Source organism: Mauremys reevesii, linkage group 8 (genome assembly GCF_016161935.1).
Source record: "Mauremys reevesii isolate NIE-2019 linkage group 8, ASM1616193v1, whole genome shotgun sequence".
In the NCBI taxonomy this organism is placed as follows: domain Eukaryota; kingdom Metazoa; phylum Chordata; order Testudines; family Geoemydidae; genus Mauremys; species Mauremys reevesii.
The window spans coordinates 62,189,896-62,211,845 of record NC_052630.1 but is presented as its reverse complement, the minus strand read 5'-3'; positions in this window follow the sequence as shown (position 1 = coordinate 62,211,845).

Genomic DNA, 21,950 nt, shown 5'->3' with positions numbered 1-21,950 from the left:
AACTGCCCAACTTCTAAAATTCCCAGCTCTCTCTTCCTCTCCACTCAAAAGATGTATGGAACCAGCTGCTCAGCTGGTGTAAATTATCATAATTCCATTAAAACCAAATGTAGCTAATACAGTTTACAGCAGCTGAGGATCTACCACAGGGTCTTTGATCTCCTCCTTCTTCCATGGCCACAGTGAGAGAAAAACACCAAGACTAAAATAAAAATACTCTGTGCCTAAATAAAAGTCACAAGACATCCATGTGCCCACACACACAAGCAGCCTGTTTAAAAAAAAAATGGCTGAGGGAATGAGATCAGAGCAAGTCCTGAACTGAACTTATCTGCCAGGGATAGGAAGCTAACTAGAGCCTGAGGGAGAGAGAATAGATTGAATCACTTTGGCTGCTAGCAATGAGGAGAAAAGCTCTGCTCTGAGTGACTGGGAGGGAGACAGGGCTATATCTGTCTGCGATGGGACACCAAGCCTCAGAATTTCCTTACAGCTTTTTTCTGGGGAAGTAGAAAAGTAGCATGATTAAATGGACAGGGCACTGGAGTGGAATGCTGAACACGTAGGTCCTTTTTCTAGCTCTGCCATGGACTTGCCACTTAACTTCTGTGCCTCAGTCTCCCAATTTGTAAAATAAGGATAATACTATATACCCAACTTTATGAAATGTTTCAAGATATATGGATGAAACCACTATATAACTGAGACTAATTATTATTATAGAATAACCACCCCTTCTCTTAACTCTTGGAATGTTCATGCCTCAATGGACATTTTAGGGAGGTTTAACTTTTTTTATACAAAAGCTGACTGAGGCTGGAACGTTTGTGTTCCTGACTGTCCAGGCAATCAAACTGAAAGAATGATACCAATGGCTGTTTTCAATAGTTTCACCAGCACTAAACTGGCCTGATAGAATGGTTCTTTTCTATTTTGTTGTTTGCTTGATATCAGACAGTCACTTGGTTATTCTGGCTGTATGTATGCATGGATGCTATTTACATATGGAAAAATCATAACATGTACTGGGGTCAGACTTCATCCCTATACTTTGCATCACCTAGGTATACTAGTTTTTCCCAGTTAATCTCACAGGATTCCTAAGTGTCTCCTACAGGGAGGGCAGAAAATCTACATGAACACAGTAGGAAATGCCTTTTTTCCTGATCAGAAGCAATTTTTCAGAGGGCTAAGAATCCTTTTCTAGAATCCCAGCAGAACATTAGTATGAAATCTGCTAATATCCCATCTGCTCTTGCTTGTGGCAATCTGTCTGCCGTGTAAATAGTTTGTTCTTAAAAACAAGGAATCTGTCCTTCATAGTACAGGAAAAATGAAGTTATTTGTAATATTGCATGTCCTCCTCAAATGTAACAAATCCATGAGCTGCCAACAGACAACTAAGTTACAATTCACAGATGCACACCGAGGGAGCCAGGACTGGAATCCGGTCCTTCCTAGGACTCTTCCCATTGAACTAAAGTCAGGTAAATCTTCCTTAAGTAACAGTAGTCATAAGTTCCTTGGCTGGGATGTTCAAAGGAGCCTAAAGGAGTTTGTGAATTTCAATGGGAGCTGAGTGCCTAAATCTATTAGGAGCTTATGAAAATCTGAGCCCTTATTCTATCTGTGTGCAAGCCACTAGAGCATAAAAGTCTGTCTCAGAAACATTTAGCAATCAAACTTGTTAAATTTTTCATAATTTCTACCTCTTCATGGGTTGATGAGGTCATATGCTGGTATTTTCTCCCCCAAACTTTACTAGTGCTTTGTACCTCCTCTTATCATTGGAAAGATGATTCTTAAATAAACCAGTAGTATGTGGTCTGCCACCCTAACCTTTTTAGACCAATATATGGGGAATATGTCCAATATTAATTCTTCTAACATGGTCTGCAGAAGACAAAGCTTCTCCCTGGTGCACCACTTCGTCATCAGTAAAGAATGCATTCGTTGCTGTGTAACTACACAAATTATTTCAATGAGGGCTAAAAATACTACGTAGCATTGTAGCTTTTAATGCCATGTGTATGCCATCCTCCCCGGCTATTAGGCTTTTCCATGGCTTTGGTGATCACAGCCAGAGACCTGCCAGGTTTAAAAGCAACTTATATAAAGAGCCTGAATCACTATAAGTTATTTTACTTCCTTGGGCTACAGTGCTTTCCTTAACTTACTAATGGCTATGGAAGAGACAGCTTGGCTTTCTCACTGCAGAGAGAACAGGTGTGATCATTAAGTTTAAAGTGTGGCACTTAAAAATGATGCTACAGTAAACGTTAAGCTTCATTGCACCATAATTTAGTTCTTTGTAATCAGTGTAACGGGGGGGAGGGGGGAATTAAATCATATTCCCTTAGACACTTCACAAAGAGATCACCAGATTTTATTTAATCAACTCACTCCTTTACAGACATTGAATTCCCCATCTCTATTATGCTTATTGGTTATACTACTGTATACCAGTTATATTGATATTGTGCTAAAATTCTCTTATGGGAGATGAACAGGCAGACTGAAAAAATCCAAGCCACTTCTGTTTAGAAGGCATTTTTAATAACACTTAAAAACTAACCAGCTTGTATCATGACAAAGTGCTATTAGATCAATGTTGTAATTGTTTTCATATGTTGAAAAAGATATGTATAGCAGTGTCAGAATATTGGAGATATGCATGAACAAACACACTGAAAAATGCACTAAAGCTCAGTTCCAGTTGGTGCATTTAATACTCCAGTATTTTTATTTCAATGTGGAATTTTATGTATGTAAAAGCCAAGATTTTCAAAAGTTATTTATGATTGCGGTGTCCAACTTGAGACCCTGTAAAAGGGGCCTCATTTTCAGAGGGTGGTAACTCAGCATTTTCTAAAAGTCAGGGAACTTTACAGCATCTTAAATCAAGCACTCACAATTTAAGGCAGCCAAAATCACTAGTTAATTTTGAAAATCTTATACAAAATGTATAGCTGTATAGCTGAATAACTCAATTTGATCAAGGTAAATCATAATACAATGCTACACACAAATTTGTTGCAATTAAAGTATCTGTTGATATTTCTATAATTCTAACGTCCATAGTATATGGGTGTCACACAAACACTACTATGTTAAGGTTCACAGTACATTGTGAGGCAAGGAAGGATTATTCTTCCTATATTACATATGGGGAAATTGGAGGCACATAGTTAAGTGATTTGCCCAAAGTTACACAGGAAGTCTGTTGCAAAAAAAGTGAAAGAATTCAGATATGTTGACTCCCCATCCTATGTCTGAATGATATTAGTTAGGCCCTGATCCTGTGGCTGTATACATGTGGGTGGACCCCGTTCTCATCCAGACCCCTAGTGAGACTTAAATGGGTGTGTGTGGGTGGGTGGGTGCAGGGATTTACCTACATGGAATCCATTGCAAGAGCAGAGGCTGAGTTTGCCCATCCTCTACTGATTAGTCACACTAAGCAGTTAGGCTAACAAGTTACAGTGGTGTTGGTGTATAATCTAACATTTTGTGATACATTGGGAAGTTAGAAAAAATAAAAATTCTTTCACTGCAGAGATTCCACATGGCAGGCAGAAGAAGAATCAACTAGATGTGTGTGTTTGTGAACATTATGAGCATGTTTACTTGCAATACTTTAAAAAAAATCCCTTAAAAAGTAAAGAGGAGCTTTAAAAAGATGAAACTCGTGAAAACACTTTATTTTAGTTGCATCTTTCTAACTTTATATGAAGATAAAAGACCCCCAGAGAGGAAGAGTGACACTGTTAGCTTTGGACATAAGATTCATGAGTTCAGTTCCTGTATGACCTTGGAAGTCATTTAGGGTATGCCAACACAGAAATAAAACACCTGCAACTGGCGCCAGTGAGCTGACTCATGTTGTGGGGCTGTAAAATTGACATGTTGACTTTCAGACTCAGGCTGGAGCCCAAGGTCTGGGATCCCACGAATGAGGAGGGTTCCAAAGCCCAGGCTCCAGCCTGAACCTGAACAGCTACACCACAATTAAACAGCATTGCGTCTGAGTTTCACAAGCCTGAGTCAGCATACACAGGCCAGCCCCAGGTGTTTAATTGCAGTGTAGACATAGACTAGGGGATCAGTACCTAAAGTTCCCCCATCTATAAAAGTGGGAATAAAACTTCCCTATCTCACAGATGTGTTATGAGGATAAATACATTAAAATACAGTAGCTGGGGCTATATAAGTACCTAAGATAGACAGACGTAAAATAGACTGTGACAGGGTTTGACTCACTACCGCGGCACCTCCTGCTGGCCGTCCTGGGAATTAGCTCAGGGTTACCAGAGCACCCTTCTCAGGTGGTGTCTCTCCCATCATCACTCCTGTCTCTGTGTCCAGGACCCGTATCGCTCCCTGGACCGCATCACCCTCTTCTGGACACAGCTCTCTGACTGTGCCCCATTTGGTTCTTCCCCCCCATTCCGGGGCGCCAACAGTGCTCAGTCCAACCACTTGCCTCAGTGGCAATCTGTATTCCAGGTTCTAGCCACTTGTCTCAGTGGCAGACTGCAGTCCATGCACTGGCCACTTCCCTCAGTGGGGGCAAGATGTGGGGGAGCCTGGGCCCGCCAACTACTCTGGGTCCCAACCCAAGGACCCTATAGCATGCAGCCACATACTGCCCCTCTTCCAACTCTGCCATCTCCTTCCCTGGACCACTTGCCCGCAGCACCAGCATCTCTTCTGCCCTTGTATCAGGGCCTCAGTTTGGCAGCTATTAGCCTGGAGCTTTCTCATACTCTGCTGACCCTGTCCAGCACTACTCTGTCCATGGTACTCCAGCCCTCTAAACACCACTCCTCCTCCCTCAAACTCCAGGCAGTGACTACCTCTCCTTTGCTCAGCAGCCCCCTCTTATATGGGCCAGCCTGGCCCTGATTGGTTTCTCCAATAAACCTTCCCCTAATTGGTTGGCACTACAAAGCCTTTTCCTTATGGGCTGCCTCCCACACAGCCTTCCCAGGGTTGTTTTAACCCCTTATATACCAGTGAGAGGCAGCTGCTACCTCACATTGAAGCCATCATGATTTTGATATGTATTGCCAATCAGGGACTCACTATGCTAGGCACCATACACACACAGTACAAAGATGGTCCCTTCCCTAAAGAGCTTTCCAGCCATATGAAAGACACCGAGTTGCTAAGATGAGTAGGAACCAGAAAGCATAATCTTTATCCAAATGCTGAACACACTGGCAAAGTGGACCAGTCTGGCTGAAAAAATCTGACTGATGGCAACCCTACATTAGCTTTCAATCATCCAAACTTTGTATCAGCCTTGCCCATTGCTTGTATACAGGCACTATATTTTAAACAAACTAACAATGCAAGGGGAGAGGAAATAGTTCCTAAATCATTCCATTTAGCATTTGTATCATTACTTACAGGTGTAAACCTGAAGCTTTCAGTAATCTAGTAGACCGTCCCTACTTGTTCCTTATCTTTTATTAGCACCTGAATGTCATGGTGAGCTGTGAAATCTGCTTGGGTCAGAAAATCCGTCTGGCCATGAGAGGAAAGATGGAATTCTACATTTGGGAAAATCTTGATAAAAGATAAAGGCGTAACTCTCCTGTATTTTCTTCCTAAAATGGCAGGAGAAACCTTTCCAATAATTTAGATTCACCACCCCCTCCAGGAGTCTAATTTAAAATTAAAATCAATTTTAACCTTGATAAATTGATTTGCTATTTGCTTTAGTATCTTTAATACAAGGCAGAGTTGTTTAACAGAAATAGTTTTAATTGCTTCTGTGCTGGCAATTTTGTAACAACCATGATTGAATAATATTGAACATATTACACCCAGGCTTCTTTTGGAAATAAACAAAGTGTTTTTAACTTAAAATATAATCATAGACTGAACCTACATATGGGGCTTACAGAGAGTATGAAAAGTATGATAGACTATTCCTTGTAAAGAGAGGACATTACTAAGTCTTATATATATTTCAATTTGCACCCACAATTGTTCTGGGAAAAAGACAGTTGAGAAGGATTTTGCATGGGCAAATCAAGACACCAGATCTTTCTTCCTTATGATGTATTCTGTTAGTTCCTGCCAGATTCCAATAACCTTGCTGACAATGAGTGGCACCTTAATCTATAAGTGGTTCCATCAAAGACAATGGGACTACTCAAGTGTTATTCATGGCTAAGGTTACAATTCTTTCATGGGAAGTCATGGAATCCATGGCTTTCAGCAACCTCAGTGACTTCAGTCTGCGGTGGCCAGGAGGTGCAGGGTCCCCCACTGCCTGCAGTGGCCAGGAGCTGTGAGGTACCTCTGTCACCCATTGGGGGTACCCTGGAGCTCTGAGCTGCCATGAATGGTGAGGGTCCTCTGGAGCACTGAGCCACCACAGGCAACGGGAGTACCCCAGAGCTCTGAGCCCACACAGCTGCCTAGCCACTGGGGGTGGTGTGGGGACCCCATAGCTGAGCTCCCCATTTTGTCATGGATATTTTTAATAAAAGTCATGCACTGGTCACAGGCTTCTGTGATTTTTTTCTTTATTGCCAGTGACCTGTCTGTGACTTTTACTAAAAATATCCATGACAAAATCTTAGCCTTATTCATGGTAAATAAGGGAATAGGAGGCATTTGGCTCTTATGCATTCAGACTCTACACTTTATATCTAGTTTTTTTGCAAAAGTGTTCATTACTTAATTGTTCTGAGAAACCAGGACCTTTGATAGCCCAGGAAGAAGATGGGCCACCAAAACATTTGGCTGAATCTCTGCAAGTCTTTGCAAACCATGAGCTAGGTCGATCTGCATTTCATTTTATATATTCAGGAGGTGAAAACTGAGTGGCTTATCAAACCATGTCAAACAAATGAAAAGAATTCAGCAGAAATTCATAGTAAATTGGATGTGATCCAGGCCACAGTGACCTCAATTGAAATTGAAAAATTCACAGGAGACTGATTACTGAAGTAGGAAGTTAAAGATATGGAAATTGCTCTTGATGGACATGACACAATTTTAGATCAGAATACTAAGGATTCTAAATCCACAGACAAATCAAAGTGATGGCATTGAGGGAAGTGAGGGAGGAAATAGAAGCAAAGTACATTGGGTGTTCCTCAAGGAGTAAAGGTAAATTTCCAGATTGGGTTGAGAGTAAGGGGTAGAAAGGAGGAATATTTTTATTAGACTTTGTCATTCACCTAAGCGGACCAATCAAGATATAGATTCAGATCTAATAGAAGGTGGATCACTTGACAAAGGAAACATGAGTCTGAAACAGTCTCAATGGTTTAACCCTGACATACCAAATAATAATATTGCTTACTCACATTAATGACCTGCCCTGCTCATTCTTGAAAAAGGCCCTGGCATTTAACACAATTAATACTTTAAGAAAAAGTTAATTAAATAGTAGAGGTATGTTTATTGGAATCCCTGGTCTCAGATAGTTGTACATCTCCCCTTTAGGATTCCCTGTTAGGACATTACAAGTAGGAGTAGGGGTGTGGGCATGGGTGTGGGTGGGTGGTGTCACTTTCCAAGACTTTGAAACGTTTCTCATTGCCATGCAGGTTGGAGAAACAGCTGAGAGTGCAGGCAACGATGTTTCTCCAAGCAGCATATATATATATATATCCTGAAAACAACAAAATGATAAAAAAAAAAACAGAGGCTAAGATTTTCAAAAGAGTCCAAGGAAACTTTATATGGTGGCTGGTATTAAACCTAATAAGTAATAATTAATAATAGTCATATTTCACTGTAAGTAATGTACTTACATTTCTTTGCTTCTCACCCTGACCTAAAGATAATGGGGTTCTGCCTTGAAAATCTGCACATCTCAGTGGATGTGCTAAAGGGACTTCATGACAGCTCTTGAGCTCTGTGTGCCTGCCTCCCTTGAACTCCATGTTTTCATTGGTTTCAACTTTTTTTTTAATATTCATTTAAATACCATTCCTGCTCTTGAATAGTAGTAAGACCTCAGTTCATATAAGCATATTTAGTCCTACCTCAGCACAGGAGGGGCGCGCAGAATGGACTAGGTGACTTTGAGGTCATTTCTAACCCTAAATTTTCTATGATTCTACTTGTAGTCTGTGAACCCAGAATTGGGAAATAAGGTATTCAAAATCAGATATCACCCTTGCCACATTGGAGAAGAGCATCAAGTTACAGGCTCTCGGCCTGAAAACACTCACACACATGCTTAACTATATGAACATAACTGGTGTGTGTAAGAATAGGCAGGATCAGAACCATAGGAAGGTGGGATTTTCAAAAGCTTTCAGTATTCTCTTTGAAATCAGTGGCAAAACTCCCACTGACTTCACTTGGAACATAGTTAAACCAATGCTGAGTCCTTCTGAAAACTTCAGCCAGAACATCTATGCAAACAAGATAATGAAGAATGAAAGTGACTATGCTGTATTTATATCAAATTCCAACATATGCAGAGGTTTCCAGAAATCCGAGCAAACTCTGATGAAGCCAAATGCTCACGTAGTTAATAAAAGGGTTTTGTTTTTTCTCATAATAAATATTAAGAGAAAATATTACATAGGACCAGAAGTTATCTAGTAAAGCAAATATGAAGGAATTTCTCCTTCCAAATTCACCACAATTTGAAATGAAACAAGTCCACCAAAACATGGTGTCACTTTCCAAGACTTTGAAATGTTTCTCATTGCCATTCATGTTGGAGAAACAGCTGTGGAAGTGCAGGCAATGATGTTTCTCCATGCAGCAGATCCAGCAATATTTCATATATATAATGCTCTGAAAAAGGATACACCCTCTGTCCTGAAATCATATTTTCTATTGCTTTGAGTTCTTACTTGGAAACATGGAAGGCACCTAGTCATTCCATCATTAAGCCTATGAATAAAAGGAAGGAATTGCCTATATCCTAACATTCTAAAGACAGACACAATTAAGAGCCATCCGAGGAAGGCGGACTATAACTGTGCAAACAAATGTAATATAATGAGCACAGGAGTGGGAGCTGGTTTTGGGCAACATTTAATGAGTCAGATCCTGAGCTGATATATATCTACATCTCATCATTGATTTCACTAATATAAGCTAGCTTAAGTCCTGGCCCAATATCTCTGTGGGTATATCTACACTGTAGATGAAGGGAAAACTTATAGCATGTGTCGATATACCTGATCTAGCTTTAATTTAGATACCAATAGTAGTGAAGCGGCAGGCAACCCATACTTTAATGCCAGCAATATAAGCCCTTGTGGACCCTGTGTAATTACTCAGGTGGCCAGCTATGCTGCTGCGGATTCACTGCTATCAGTACCTGAGCTTGCTAGTTTAAAGCTAGTTTGGGTATGAATATGCATGCTGCAAGTACACTCCCCACTTGTAGCATAGATATACTTTAAATTTCAGTGCCCACCCCTCCCCCAAGTAAAACTTTGGATAATGCCTGCCTATTTACCTCACAGGGGTTTCACAGTGATTACTTATTCAAAGAGCTGTACAGAGATTTACTAATTAAAGCACTATATAAAGAATAAGTACTCTAATCTTGGAAGGAAGATCTTCTACTGTATCTCTGAAGAGTTTCTCCAAAATATGTATGTGAACATATGTAGTAGCTGATATGTGAACAGTGTAGTAGCTGATAATGTTATTTAACAGTTTATTGAGCAGGACATCACAATTAACAGTACTGAAGAAATAAGAGGCCCAGTATCCACAGTATCAAAACTAAGTCCTAAAATAAAAATATTGCATGTGAACAAATTTTAAACACTGTCCAATGATTTTTATATATAATTCATTGTGTCATTCCGTGTGACTACATTATGCATACACATTAGACAGGAAAAGCAATTATAACTGAACATAGGTTGCAATAAATGAGGGGGAAAAGGCAAACAATTTTCTCTATCTAAACAGATACTAACATGAGATGTTTACTTAATTTTATCTAGGCAATATCTCTGGAAATTAAAAAAACTAATGAATGTAATTACTGAAGCATAAGCAAAAGAATATTAAAGTCTGTAATTTTTCATTGTATTGAAGGTTTCAAATGGTTTTCCTTCTTGATTCTACAGTGCATTCAAGGAAAGTTACTAGGGTTATTATTATTCAGTTTTGTATATAGTTAGACAACAATCTACATACATAAAGTCACTGGGGAGTAAAGCAAGCAACAAACTATAAAAGCTCAAAAATGATTGTTGCAGAATGTGCTAGAGTGTTAATAACTGGGATGAGACTTTTTATTAATGATATGCAGATACAAAGTAGTGCTTAGGGTTGCTGACAATGAAGCATTAAGTTTCATTTTGTTACTACTAAAAACTCACTTTGCACTATTTCATATAAAAAGCTCTTCAGTTTTAAAATGACTAGTATGACATATCAATTATTGCAGTTTGTAAAAGTCTAGTATCTGGCCATTTAAGGCTTATTTTTGACATATAGATAGTCCCCTAAGAAGTTGGTAACAAAAGGAAGAAATGTTAACAGCACTATAATTAACTTTTTATTTATATTTATTTTTACATAAGTTTATGGTTTTAATTAGTAGAAATTTGAGGCTGAAATTCAAAACTTAAATGATTTTTACACCCATTTAAATGGATTATTTATATGTTCATTTTATTGCACTAAATATACTCTCCTGAATATCATTGTGGTATGAAAACAGTTAATTGGAGCTTCTAAACACCTATTAAAAAATCCCAACCCTATATTTATGTTGAAAAGCAAACTTTCAAGTGACTTTTTATTATCACCACACGTGCACTAAATTAAACCACCACCAAGCAATGAAGAGTTGACATGTCAATTTACTTCCATACAAAAATGTGCATTTAACTAGGGTGACCAGATAGTAAGGGTGAAAAATCGGTATGGGGGTGGGGAATAGGTACCTATATAAGAAAAAGCCCCAAATATCAGGACTGTCCCTATAAAATCGGGACATCTGGTCACCCTACATTTAACATCTTTTGCATCAGGGGAAAAAAAGGAACTGAATTCAGTGTATGAGACAAACTTAATTTTCTACAGAAGCAGCAATATTCAAGTCAACATATTTATTTAAGCAGACAGATAAAATGGCACTGCATATTTAAAACATGAAAGAAAATGCATCTCCATAGCTTGATAGGATTATCAATTATAATGAAAAAATGCAAACTGAAGACAAACATTAATCTCATCTGTGGATTACCAATTATCAAGATTTATCTTTTGTCCAAAAACTGCAGTCAGGTCATGGGGGATCAGTAGACAAGACCTACTTCAATGGGAGTTACAGATACTCAAAACTAGATGCTATATTACCTGAAGATGACTGCATGATGTAGAGATAGGTATGGTTTTAAGATCAGTCGATACCCACCATGGACAAAATGGTGATAAATAGAAGAGTTAAAATGAGACCTCAGAATAGAAAAAACTAGCATTTCTTATCTAGGCTGTAGACTAACATATATTTCTCTTCCAAACTCAACCCACTCAATCATCTGGCTTATGGTGCCTAGCAGTGCACATGGATCAGTAATGGCAATTTTATGGCACTAGTTTGTTTGTTTGTTTTTTTGCCCTCAATCTATAACTATTATAAATCTCCTGAAAACAAGTTACCATTCATAGGCCTGTTTACTATAACCAATGGAGATGCTGCTATGTGTGTTATCTTTTGATGTTAAAACTAGTTTGAGAGTCTGTGGGTCTTGCCAAAACCCAAAGTGAGGATGCCCCAAACTGTTGCAAAATGTAACACACATTACTGATTTGTTGTTTTTTATTTAATTAACACATCTCTCAAATACATCTGGTTTCCATGAAGTTGTGAGGAAATAGCAGTCAGACAATATTATTGAAGTATATAAGTGCAGCCTCGGCAATATAAAACACAGAATGCAATCCAGGGCATTAAATGGTTTAACTCCATTTTTTTGTGTTATAACTTTAACATGAGGTGCTTTTAGACCTGCAAGGACCTTCATTGGGTTTCCATGCACGCACAGGAGTTCACTCAAATGGAGCTCGTTGCATGATCCGAAACAATGACACCACATAACAGCCCATTCCCAATCGTCAGTTAACTCCAGGTTCTAGGACAAACTCTGGACACTAAAATATTTTGCCCCTCTCGACAGTAATAGTTTATTATTTTTAAAAAATCAGTTATTACTTAGAATTTACTGTCCCATGCTACCCAAATAATATAGGTGTTGTGTATTGTTTCCATTATCTGCATTCAGTTCAGTATAGATAGAAATAAGTCTACAGAAATAACTGGAGGTTTGTTCACCAAATGAGTAATTTTTTAGTGTTGGAGCAGATATGAAACTATTAAAGAAAAACTGCAAAGTAATGTAAAATATATGTTCTAATCGCTATCTCTAATTAAAAGGGGCATAAAGAGTTGACACCCAGACCATTCAGAATTTGTTGTATCTAGTGATAAAATGCTTTCACTCATTTTATTCATCTGCAGTATTTTTCTATCTGTAATATATTCTACAGTAAAATGCCTGGTGTTATATGACCAGTTTTCTAAGCATCACAAAAGGAGTTAACTGCCATTCCTAACATCACCCAGCATGTCACTCTCTGAACCTGCCCCCAAATATATTAAATTTGTATTATAATAGCAATAATGAAATTGCCCTTAACTTTATTAATCAAGAATCCAATTCTCTTGTTATACTAAACCAGGTGGCCAAAGGACAAGTTGTTGTTCAGTTAAGAATCAGATTATTGCTGAGGAAAATGGAAACACATTGACATTATCATGTAAATCCAATACAAAGCTTTTTTTTTTTAAAAAGTCAGTCTGATAATCTCCATTAGACCTATTTCAAAGCATAGTAAAATAAGACATTTTCAAGGTATTTGTGAGATAAAAGGTATCTTTATTGCTCTTTAAAAAAGCTGGTTAACTTAGTGATATGAAACAAACCGAAACATAAACAATAATAGAATTTATCTTGCAATAGATCTGAAGGAAACCTGGTTTCACATGAATTCAAATGGAATCAGTTTTACCTGACTGCAAAGCTACATGATCAGATTGGCTCTTATACTTACGGTGGGAATCACTAGCAAAATGGTAGCTATGCCAAAGAGAGCATTCTGAGTTATGAAGCCGGGTAAAACAAGGAGGTACCTGTCTGTCTTAGAAGTGTTTTGAAAATACATTATATTCAGAATTCTCTCATTCTGAAGTATTTGTACACATGAGGGGTGAGGGAGAGGAAATCCTGTGGAAGCAGAGGGACTGGGGACTCCAATGTTTGAGACAAGATTTGTGCAGATGTTTAGGATCTGCCAGAGGAATAGAGATATTCACACCAAGTCTCTATATTTACACATCACCTATGGACTTGTGTCTGCCAGTCCCCTTCCTCGCTTGGTTCTAATGTATCTGCAAAGCAATGGGAACCTACAGAAAAATGTCTCTCTGGGGGAACCCTCCTTTCAGGGAAGTTTTCATGTAAAGAAGGGGTTAGGGCCTGTATTCCATTTTGCATGAGCTCCTGTTGTGTGGGGGGCGGTTAGGCCTAAACAATGCTCAGGCTCCACCATCAGCCCCATTTGTCTATGGCCTCCCCACACACAGGTCCCAAAACCTGTGGAGAGTCCTGCTTTGGGGGTGGTGCCACAGAGGCAGCAAAATTCCCCATCTGTGAAGGCTGGCAGAGAACCGTACACAGAGGTTCCCTCTGTGAACAGATCTGAACAAACAAGTGGGGTCCAAGGTTTTATGTAATCACTGAAGGAAGAATCCAGGAATTCCAGTGATGGGAATCAAAGTATCAAAAGAAAGAAAACAGTCACAGAAAAACAACATAAAGATGCCTTTGGTCAAAGAGTCTTGTAAAGTTGCAGAATCTGCTGGAAAACACCAGCTCCACAGGATTCTTTGAGGATCCTCTGCCAGGCAAGGTAATCACATAAGTTCAGAAGCTATACTTGGAATTAAGGTCATACATTGTTGTCTTCCATTTGTACAACATACAGGCAGTTATATGCTCCACTACTACACCTGCACCAATAGTCTGTTGAAATTAAAGTCCTTTTCTTAATCCTGAGGAGATGTGATAACATGTGTACTCCTACACATGCTATAAGTTCTGATCAAACTAGCTTGCTAAAAATAGCAGTGAAGCTGCAGCAAATTGGGCAGCAGCACAGACCATCCACTGGAGTACAAGCCTATCAGGACCCTGCGTTTGTACTCATGTGGCTAGCCCATGCTGTCATGGATTACGGTTAATTTTACCAAGCTAGCTCAGGTTTGTTTACACATGGTGCAAATCACCCCCCTCAATTGCAGTGTAGGCCCTAGAATTAATGTTGAAATTCTTTTTTAGTTCTAGGTGACGGATGACTATAACATCTCCTAAGAAAGCAGCAAAGAGTCTTGTGGCACCTTATAGACTAACAAGACTCTTTGCTGCTTTTACAGATCCAGACTAACATGGCTACCCCTCAGATATCTCCTAAGAACATGGTCATGTATATTCTTCAGTCCCATGATCAGGGAATTTGGAATAAAATCAGTCAGCAGCTGCAGACTTGTACAGAAGAATCCAAGCACTCATTTTAAAATTAAGTTTCTGGTCCTTATGTTTGTGAAGAAAACCTTTCAGATATGAACTGACCTACGCCCTGTTGCCTTCCTGAGTCTATAGGTAGTAGCTCTGAGAATTGAGTGCCCTCATTTCTCTCAATGAGGGGTTAACTATGAAACCCAATGATAATTTAAACTGTCTACATTAAACATTCTACTTGCATAACGAACTAGGAGTTCTAGACTCTCCAAAAATTCACATCTCCTCTGACCCAGTTGAAAAGAGATTCACCAAAAGCAAGTGCCATTTTCAAATTCCTGTGCCTCCATAGGAATAGAGCTTTATGATTAACTGACTTTTTTTTCCAATTTGCTGATAGTTAAAAATATTTTTTAAAAAATCAGGTTAACCCAAAATACGATTTTTAAACAAATTTTCAGTGAACCAAAATGTAAGAAAAATTTGGTTTGAGACAAATTTTTTTTACCCAAAACATTTCATTTTAGCCTTTTTAAACTTTGGAGAAAGCTTCATGATGAAATGTTGTTTTGAACAGAAAAATCATCTTTCAAAAATGTGAAAATTAAACATTGGGGGGGGGGTAATGTATTTTGGATTTTTACTGAAACATTTTGGCAACATAGACCCAAAGTTTGTGAGTCAAATCTGCATTTTTTGGCAAAAAAACAGTTTTGGCAGAAAAGTTTCATGGAACTCTACTTAAGAATGCACTGTGGATCTTGGAGTTTCCCAGTAGACAGGAGGAGTACAGAGATTACACCATCCCTGGGAATGATGCACCCTGTTCTCTATGGCCTGCTATTTCTACAAGCCAATGCAGGGACCTGTGGGTGATCAGCGCCATGACTCCCACTTCCTGGCTGCCCCTTTTAGAACAGAATGCACTGGTGATGGAGCACATAGGAATAATTTATATAGGAAGCACATAAGGCCTGGCATGTTCCTTTATGGCTTGTGTCTGTGAAAAGGACATGGACAATCTGATCTAAAGCATTCAGGGGAATTTGCTATAGGTAGCTCAGTCCAGCTACCCGGACAATCTCAATAAGTAGGGCATATAACTGTTTCTTTACTCAGAAAGTGAACCCTCTCCCAGCCAATTCCTTGTCACACCTCCTATTCCTCTTCCTGCCACTTTCTCTTCAGCTCTGACTGTTCCATTCTGCTGTTGCTGTAATTATCATGAATAGGTCAGAATATGAACAAGAGGCTGCTAGACCCTCTGACCCCACTGAGGGTTACCAAAAGAAACTACACCATCTGCTCAAGAAACTCCCTAAAGAAGTACAGGAACAAATCTACACTGACACACCCCTAGAGCCACGACCAGGGGTATTCTATCTGCTACCCAAAATCCGTAAACCTGGACATCCTGGATGCTCCATCATCTCAAGCATTGGCACCCTGACAGCAGGATTGTCTGGTTATGTAGACTCTCTCCTCGGGCCCTACACTACCAGCACTCCCAGCTATCTTCGAGACACCACTGACTTCCTGAGGAAACTATAATCCTTTGGTGATCTTCCAGAAAACACCATCCTAGCCACTATGGATGTAGAAGTTCTCTACATGAACATTCCACACAAAGATGGACTACAAGCCGACAGGAACAGTATCCCCGATACCATCACAGCAAACCTGGTGGCTGAACTGTGATTTTGTCCTAACCCATAACTATTTCAGATTTCAAGACAATTTATACCTTCAAGTCAGTGGGACTGCTATGGGTACCCACATGGCCTCACAGTATGCCAACACTTTTATGGCTGACTTAGAACAACACTTCCTCAGCTCTTGTCCCCTCATGGCCCTACTCTACCTGCGCTACATTGATGACATCTTCCTCATCTGGATCCATGAGAAGGAGCCCCTTGAAGAATTCCATCATGATTTCAACAATTTCCACCCCACCATCAACCTCAGCCTGGACCAGTCCACACAAGAGATCCACTTCCTAGACACTACAGTGCTAATAAGCGATGGTCACATAAACACCACCCTATACCAGAAACCTAATGATGGCTATACTTACCTACATGCCTCCAGATTTCATCCAGACCACATAACATGATCCATTGTCTACAGCCAAGCTCTAAGATACAACCACATTTGCTCCGATCCCTCAAACAGAGACAAACGCCTACAGGATCTCTATCAAGCGTTCTTAAACCTACAGTACCCAACGGCTGAAGTGAAGAAACAGACTGACAGAACCAGAAGGGTACCCAGAAGTCACCTACTGCAAGACAGGCCCAACAAAGAAAGTAACAGAACACCACTAGCAGTCACCTACAGCCCCCAACGAAAACCTCTCCAGCACATCATCATGGATCTACAAACTATCCTGAAGGATGATCCCCTCACTCTCACAGACCTTGGGGGACAGGCCAGTCCTCACTTACAGACAGCCCCCCAACCTGAAGCAAATACTCACCAGCAACTACACGCCACACAACAAAAATACCAGCCTAGGAACCAAACCCTGCAACAAACCCCAGTGCCAACTCTGTCCACATATCTATTCAAGGGACACCATCATAGGATCTAACCACATCAGCCACACCATCCGTGGCTCATTTACCTGCACATCTACCAATGTGACATATGCCAGCAATGCCCCTCTGCCATGTACATTGGCCAAACCGGACAATCTCTACACAAAAGAATAAATGGACACAAATCTGACATCAGGAATCATAACATTCAAAAACCAGTAAGAGAACACTTCGGTCTCCTTGGTCACTCAATAACAGACCTAAAAGTGGCAATTTTTCAACAAAAAACCTCCAAAAACAGACTCCAATGTGAAACTGCAGAACTAGAATTAATTTGCAAACTGGACACAATCAGATTAGGCCTGAATAAACATTGGGAGTGGTTGGGTCATTAATATTGGGGAAATTAGGTTTAGGTTTTGTAATTTTCCCCTACTGTTACTCACACCTTCTTGTCAACTGTGTGAAATGGGCCACTCTCATTACCACTTAAAAAGTTATTTTTCCTCCCTTGGTATCCTGCTGTCAATTGTCTCAGACTAACCTCATACTTGGAAAGGCAATTCACATCTTTTCATATATTTATACCTGCTCCTGTATTTTCCACTCCATGCATCAGATGAAGTGGGTTCTAGCCCATGAAAGCTTATGCCCAAATAAATTTGTTAGTCTCTAAGGTGCCACAAGGACTCCTCATTGTTTTTCCATAAAGAGAATGTCTTTCCAAATCACAACCCAAATCCTTTCTTAATTCCCTCAACCAGTGCAGGCCTCACACTCCCTCAATTCCTCCAGACGTATTCACCCAATAATTTACCTAAATCCACTGCTAACTGCCAGTATTTCTGGTAAATACAGTGGTAGACAAACTGACTCAGATCCTGATCCCACTATTAAACAGTCTCCACAACCATTAAATTTACCTCATCTTCTCCCAGTCAATGGTTAATGTTGGCCACACTAACATTTAGAAGACATTGCCAATTTAATCTGAAGACACCACAAAGTTTTCTAAAATGATATTTGAGCATTTGTAAAAAAAAAATCCTGAAAGAATTAACTACAGATATTAAAGATTTTCCAATTCAGAAAATGTAAAAAAATCCAAGACAATGTAAATAAGCCAGTATTTGCACATTAACTCAGTTTACTCCATGCAGTGAAGTAAAGATATCAAACAGCTTGAAATAATGCAATTTTCTTTTAAAAGAAAAGCTGTTTCAAAGAATGTATTTACTGATATGAAAGAGAGTGAAAGAATCGCAAATGTATAAACATGAGAGGCAAATGCACACATTCTGGAAATAGTTTGTTTGAAACTAGGTTAAGCAAAGATTCATGAACACATTGCAGAGATTAAATGGAAACAATTGCATGCAATCACCAGTATAGTATCATTGCTCACCTGAACTTGCTATGCCCGCCTTACAAACCTTTAGAATGTATTCTATTAATTTTATGCAAGCAAGCACTTGAATGATCATAGTTTAATTGTGCTGATTTTTTTTGAACAGTTTGGAAGGACTCTTATAGCAGTAGGCAATCTGAAAGTCTTGTATCCCCAAAAGAGAGCTAAGCATTCTCACATTGCTCATGTTTCAGTGACCTACCTTTGTCCTTAAGATTGCATGTGCTTACAGCAGTTCTATATACAGCCTAACGCACCACAATTACAGCAGCATTCTTATTACAGAGCCAAGCATTTTTGACAGTAACATATAGTCAATGCAAAAACATTTCAGTCCTTCATAAAAAAAATGTTTAAAAATTTTTTGATTATGACACTTAGATTAATCAATATCTTCTTCAAAAAATATTACGGTAGAATGCCTAAAACAATGAAAGGTTAGAGTTAACTCTTGAAAAAGATTAAAAACCTCATAGTTGGAAGACTGCTGTAATTCATACTGATTGTTAATGGCTCCAAGAACCTGATATGGTGTCCAAGAATCACCAGGACATACAGGCCAGGCCACGCCTGACCTATGCATGCCTCCTTTTCCCAACCAGTAGGCGGTTGGAGGTGGTAGAGGAGCTATTACACCAGCTCTTTACTGTAGAGATATGTTTGCGGAAGATTATAATTTAGAAATACTCTCTCCTAAGGGACAGTATTATGAATATCAGAATTTAGAGATGTGCCCTGGAAGCTGGGGTTGGGAACCCAATGTAACTGTACAGCAGTTCACCACAGAAGCTCTCTAGTTTTTGGGGTTTATTTTAAGTTTTATTCCTTTCTCATTCACTGGTTTGTTGAGTAATGCAGCCTATGATCATTACATGTATCACTGGAGTATAACTGGGGCAATTCTCCCCTGGCTAGTTATGCTGGTGTTGGAACAGCACAAAGTAACCTTACCAAAGGGAAGAAATTGAGCCCATTTATTCCATTGTAGCCCAAATGGATCAGTTAGTAACACAGTCAATACAGTTTCAGAGTGGAGGACTTTTTTCCTTCGATCCCTCTTCTGAACCTTTCAACTTCTGCTGCACATATTAATTCAGAACCCATAAAATAGCTGATTCTGCCTCAATCAACTGCAAAAATGTACACCAAAAATATAAGTTTCCACTGTGTCTTAAAGCCCAACTGGTCTGGAGATGATCACTGCACTTCAAGGAAGAGGGATATTGGTGGAGAAGCTTCTACTGCTGTTTCTCACATTGTACTTGATTTGTGGATGAAGATATTTAGTTTCCAGGATGGTCAACTTTTGTATCAAATTAAGAAATGAAAAACAAAATTTAGCCACAGTATCGCTTCCACATACTGCCCACCATATTGTGTGCAAACAAAAGAAAGCACAATCCATTAGGAAGCTGTGCTCATTTCTGCCCTAGGACTTGGTCAGGACTCTTTTCAGAAACTGAGATACTGATCACAACAAATCTAGTTAAGTCCTTAATGGCCTATTCCAAAGATCCCCATTGACTTGTATAGTTTTTGGATTAGGGCAAGTGCTGTCCCTGCTGGAAACTATGTTAATTATATTAATATTGAGTCTTCTGTAAATTTTAATTCTCTTTAATCCTCCAGACTTTATCAGACAGTTTCGTATCTTGACAGCATATTAAGTAAAAGGGGGCCTGGAGAGAAGCAGAACTGGCAATCGCTCATTGATTTTTCTATTGGTCATCTCATTAATCATTTGTTTCATTGTTAATTATGACTACAATAAGTACAAAATAAGGCCCCAATTCTGCAAAGACTTTGAGTATACCAATGAAACCTAGTGTTCCTGTTCTCTTTTGATAATAAAGTTAAAAATGTTAAAGTCACTCATTTAAACTTTGTATCTGTCCTATTATCATCTTTATTTTACTTTCAATTCTAGTTTGATTTAATAAAACATACTGATTTTAAGAAGTCCAAAATCTACAAATTAGTAACACCAAAATTCAACAAATGTAGAGTTTAAGTTCTTTGGGACAAAAACTCTCTCTTTGTTTTGTGTTTATACAGCACCTTGCACATCAGGATCCTGGTCCATGACTACTGTTCTTCAGCATTATCGTAATACAAAAAAGAAATAAAAGTTAATTAAAATTGTTTAGCTAATGAGATTTTTGTACCTCATCTACCTCACATGATATTGACTTGGCATGAAATACTACAGCATGATGAGTGATGACATTTCAGTGAAATATCATGATATGCTTCAGACCGCAAAACTATTTAGTGCCCCCATAAGCTTTATGTCTACAAGAATACAGAGCTGTTCAGGCAAAATTAAGACAACACCAGAAAATATGCAAGTGGTGATGAGAGTAGGCAGTCCATCTTCTGTCCCTGAACCCCATACAGAGAGCATTTTCATGGGCCATTTGTGCCTATTGTATCAGAGATCTTGGTCACTGCCTGCCACCTGTCTTCTCTCACACTCACATTCTTAGATAAAAACACACACTGAACATAATTCATTTCTTTTTTGCAAGTAGTAACTCATAAAAAGTCTGGAAGAGACTCCTTGAGCAACAGGATCCATGCAGGGGGTCTACTGCACCCATGCAGAGCTCCAGTGACTTCCGTAGTGTTCTGCAAGGATCCACCTGCGCAGACCACACTGCAAGATCCTAAAAAGGTTTTGAAAGTTCCACACTGGCAGAAGCTTATATAAAGAGGTTAGAATGCTGCAGCATCTCCCAAACAATCCTACCTAAAACCTTGTCTGAGCTTCAGGAGACAATGTGACTGCTGCACTAACTTGAAGAAAATGAGAACCACAATTCTTTCACAGTTGAAATCAATTCCCTTCTCCAGTTTTTCTCTGTGATCCACTATCATACCACTGCTTTAGGAAACTTTCTCTTAGCTTTCCACACCCACCAGCCCTTCCATCCCTCTACTCACAATCTTTTGTTTTTAAACTCTCTCAGCTGTGCCTCTGCAGTAAAGTTAAAAGGTTTAACAAATCTTAGAATATTATTAAAAGCTGTAGCCGCTGCACATTTTTCTTTTAAAACTTTCCATGGCTGTTCCATTTGCCATTCCTTTTTTCCTTTTGCCTTTAAAGCAAGCTGTTCTTATATAAAGGCTCAGCTGGGGGAATCATCTTCACTGAGGACTCAGGTTTTCACATCAGTTAGGCTAATTGGCACCAGGTTTAACACAGTTCTTAGGGCCAAATTCTAACCTCAGATGAATGCAAGTTACTCCCAGTGCATCCAAGGACAAGATCTGGTCCTCAGGTCTCAATCCAAGTATTTAGCCAGCCACAAAAATCTTTCATAATTAAACAGTCTTTAAAAACATTTATAAAAGTAGATAGTAGGAAAAGACCATCCCTTCCTGAATGAGAAGAAATAAATTAAAATCCATTGACAAGGGAGACCAGTCCTTCCCACTAATTTATTACTTAGAAAAAGAATTGACGTC